Source organism: Ambystoma mexicanum, chromosome 5q (assembly GCF_040938575.1).
Source record: "Ambystoma mexicanum isolate Mex_15411 chromosome 5q, UKY_AmexF1_1, whole genome shotgun sequence".
Classification (NCBI taxonomy): domain Eukaryota; kingdom Metazoa; phylum Chordata; class Amphibia; order Caudata; family Ambystomatidae; genus Ambystoma; species Ambystoma mexicanum.
In genome coordinates, this window is record NC_090933.1 from 865,478,408 (window position 1) to 865,483,216 (window position 4,809).

Genomic DNA, 4,809 nt, shown 5'->3' on the forward strand with positions numbered 1-4,809 from the left:
GAGTAGTTCTGCTCTGCCGCATTGAAGGTCTTAGATAAGTATGCTACGGGTCTTTCATCCCCTTGTTCTGATAGTTGTAAGAGAACCGCTCCTAAAGCATTCTGAGATGCATCTGTTTCAACAATGAATTGTTTGGTTTGGTCAGGGGTGATCAAGATGGTATCAGAAGTAAACATCTTCTTCAATGTGTTGAAAGCTTTCTGAGCCGACTCATTCCAGGAAAATGAGACACCCTTCTTGAGAAGTTGATTTATAGGCAGAATAATTTCCGATAGAAATTTGCAAATCCCAAAAACCTCTGAATGTCTTTTATACCAGCTGGAACGGGCCTGTCCAATACAGCTGATACCTTTTTAGGATCCATAAAAATTCCCTGGGATGATAACACAAAACCTAAATAGTTTACTTGTTCCTGGTGGAATTCACGCTTTGTGACTTTACAGTAGAGGCGGTGTGATTGAAGGCGTTCCAAAACAGTGTTAACATGTTGAATGTGATCTTCCGGATTGATGATATAAACGAGGATATCATCCAGGTAGATGATAACAAAACGGAATAATATGTCAGCAAACAGATGGTCCATGAATCTCTGGAAGATCGCCGGAGCATTGACCAAGCCAAATGGCATGACATCGTATTCATAATGTCCAAATGGAGTACGAAAGGCGGTTTTCCATTCGTCTCCAGGAGCAATACGTATGAGATGGTATGCACCTCGGAGATCCAATTTTGTGTACAGAGAAGCCCCTCGAACTGCTTCAATGATGTCCGTACTATGTGGCATGGGATACTTGTCGGCAGTGGTTATTTTATTGAGTCCTCGGTAATCAATACAAGGACGAAGTTCATCGGAGTCTTTCTTAGGAATGAAGAATAGTGATGCTCCCGTCGGTGACACAGATTCGGTGATAAGGACATTACGTAAATGGGTTTGAAGATATTCTTTCAGAACCGACTTTTCACGTTGAGAAAGAACATACATACGACCAAAAGGAATGGGTTGATCTGGAAGTAAGTCTATGTGACAATCATCTCTTCTATGAAGAGATAGGGTAGGAAATTTGGGGTTTTGAAATACCGATCGGTATTGCAAATGACATTCAGGAATGTCCAGCTGATTTATGGTGGATACCGTAGGATGTAGCGTTTCTTCAGAGGGAATGCGGATCCCCACTGACTCTTGAGACAGGCAATGGTGGACGCAATACTCTGACCCCAGAAACAGGGTCCCAGCAGACCAGTTCATATACGGGTTGTGGAGTCTTAACCAAGGGAGCCCCAGGATGATAGGGAAATGGGCAGTCCTAATGACGTCGAAGACTATGGTTTCCTTATGATTTGCCAGCATGCAAGTGAGCGGAACGGTCTGTTCTTTAACAGGCCCAGAGCTTAAGGGACTGCCATCCACTCCCTGAATAGGAGTGACAACAGTTTTTGGTACCTGAGAAATCCTGTGCTTCATTGCCCAATCATTATCCACAAAATTTCCAGCAGCTCCGCAGTCAATCAAAGCAGGGATTCCAGATAAGATATTTTCTGATAGTATCACAGACAAAGAAACTGCCACCATGGTCTGGTTTATTGGAGAATTGTCTAGCGACATACTTGTCTGATATGGGGAAGAGTGAGTCTGTACGCTTACCGGTCTTCCCCTAACGGTAAGGTTTTGAAGTTTCCCGAATTCAGGTTCGGATAACGGCATGGAGGGAAGTCTTTCAGAACATGAGAGGAGGACCCACAATACATGCACAGCTTTAATGATTGTCTCCTCTCTCTCTCTCTGTCGCAGATATCGGTCCTCGGACGGTCCCTATCTGCATGGGTTCTTCGGTTTGAGTATGAGATTTCGGGGTTGCTGGGGAATACTCCTGCTGTGGTCGTGTTCCTTTCCCCTTTTTTCTCTCATATGACCGTTCATGCATACGGTAATCGATTTGCATGGTTAGTGTAATCATATCCGCCAAATTAGCTGGACGAGGGACCTTAGAGACCTCATCCTTGAGTTCATCAGTTAGGCCTCTCTGAAAAAGAGTAAGAAGACCTTCATCCGGCCAACCCAGTTCGGACGATAGTTGTTTGAATTGAGTAATGTACCCAGCAATTCTCTACTGCCCTGCTTCAGATCGAGAAGCCTTTCTAGAGTGTTCACCAATATTTCCTTCCTACCAAACATGGTTTTGAGACTGGTGGTGAAAGCGGAATAGGAATCTAGGATTACATTGTTGGAGGTAACTAGAGGAGTTGCCCATGCTAGAGCAGGCCCAGAAAGATGTTAAATCACATAGCCCACCTTATCTTTATCTGTAGGGAAAAAGTGAGATTTAAAGGTAAATTGGATTGTGCAACTGTCAAGGAATTCCCTAAATTTATAAGGATCTCCATCATACATGATAGTATGTAATGATGACGGGGGAGTGTCTGAAAAGGCTCTGGCCACTTGATGCCGCAGTTGCGCATTGTCTTGTTTTAAGGATTGCATCTCTAGAGACATGGCCTGCATCGCCACCATTAGTTGTTGCATTTGTTGTTCCATTTGGGATATCGACTGTCAATATTTGTTGGCGTCACTAACTGTTAATACTGCAGTATGCAATTTAATAAAGCTGTTGTCAAACAGACTTTTACCGCCAAAGTCTGCAACAAGCTCACCTTGACAGATCGATGAATCCAAATGGGAGGACCAATGCAGCAGTGAAAGCTCCCCTGAGACAGCCCTCGTCTCTCCGACCCAGGATAGGATAACCCAGGGGAGAGGACCGGACCGCCAGGGAAACCCTCTAATGGGAAGAAAACCCTGGTCGAGTCCAAACTCGTGCGGATCGGGAGGCTGAAGTAGAAGCGTCTCGGATCGATGGCAGAACAAGGAACTCACACGGGAGGCTTCTTTTAGGTACACGGGAGAAGAAAAACAGAAGAAAGTAAGAGGCGGGAAGAAAGTAGAATGGTATAGTGGGAAACAAAAAATAATCCTCTCACCATCGAAGGAACGAAGATGGAGGAAGAATATTCAGGACTGGAGATCGGATGGTTAGTGGAGCAGCGGGAGAGAATGTGGAAGGAATCAACAGGTGAGAATCCTAATCGAAGTGAAGGGGGAGCTCTCAAGGGACTAAACTTACTCTAACGGAAGTCTAGAAGGAACGGGAAACACTCCGGTCTGCCGGATTGGTCTGACAGAGAAATGAGCCGGGGAAGACTGAAGGGTGAATCTGGATAAAGGGAAAGAACCGGGTTAGGAGAGATGAGAGGCACAATTAGAATGGACTAGAATAAGTAAGTGGAAAGTATCAGAAGCGAACTCACGGAGCGCCAAAAGCAGTAGCGACGCGAAGCATTGTCCGCTTCGATTCCGGATAAAGGATCACGTGAGCGCTTGGCCGTACGTCGGAGAGACGTGCAAAGACTGGACCGCTGCAGGTAGTATGGGGAATCCCACGGGCATCCATCTTGGAACTACCTGTAAGAAGAGTACCGCACAAGCGGGTAGGTGCCCACAAAGACCATCTGCGGCGATGTGTAACATTCACTAAGATCTGAACAATCCGGCATTGTACAAAATGACCGACTCCTAAAGGTTCGACTCCCAAAAGTTCGACCCCCAATTTTCTGCATATATATGTGGGGGGGCAAAGTGAATACAAAATGTATAAAGGTAAGGTGGGGGAGCTGTGGGGGGTCTCCCCCCACATATATATTTGCGGAAAATTGAAGGAAAAAAACCAGACTTTTGGGAGTCGAACCTTTCAGTTTGATAAAATCACGTAGATCCGAACAATCCTACTTGGCCTTCCGGAAACAACATAAGACTCATTTTTTCTGTGAACAAGCTCTTTGCCTAACCAAGTACCTTACCAAACATGTTGACTGTTCACCCGTGATACTCCTGTACGTAACCAACACCTTGATGCCCTTGGGTTTAGTGCGCTTAACAAATGTAAAAATAAATAAATAAATACATAGATAAGTGTGCTACAGACTTTGGGAGCAGTCATTACAACAGCACAATAACAGCCTTCATACAAGGAAGGAAGGTAGGAAGGGAAATTAGACATCTGGAAGACTGGTTGTAAAGAAGTGGATGGAAGAGAGATACAGTATATTTAATAAGCAAGATACACATTAAAGCTTAAAATGAAAATGCTCCTTTACAGTCTCAGTTCAATCAGTGAGATACACATTTCCACTGTGCGCTCTGCACCAGCCACATCTAAACCGTTAGATAGGACTTCTCTGAAATGCATCTGTGTGTACGGGACAAGGGGGGAGGGCATGCTATTGGGGGTGGGTCTCGTTTATACCCCTCATAAATCTTAGCGAATACATTCTTCCAAAAGTTCTACTGTGTACCAATTACATCTTCCTTTAATTTTATTGTTTGTTTTCAGATTATAAGAACCATACATTTAAAAAAAGCACACATTGAAATTATGAACAAAAAAATAATCAGCCATTAGAAATTACAATACACATTGACAATGTTAGGTTACAAGTAGACAACATCAAGTATCCTTACACTTTAATTCCCACTAGTACATTTCATACTTGTTTAACCAAATGTATAAACTGACAGAATGATGCAACCTAATTATAGCAGACTTTACTTGTGTGCCCCTATAAACGAGATTTAATTGCATCTGTTATAGAAATGATGTTGTTCTTCTTAAGAGGGCACATCAACAATCTTCCAAATGAAGACATAGATTTACAATGAAACAGAACATGCCCTAGAGATTCAACCCTGAGATGACACAGCAGACATAACGCAAGTTCCTATATATATATTCAGTCGGGTTCCTCAATATCGTATAA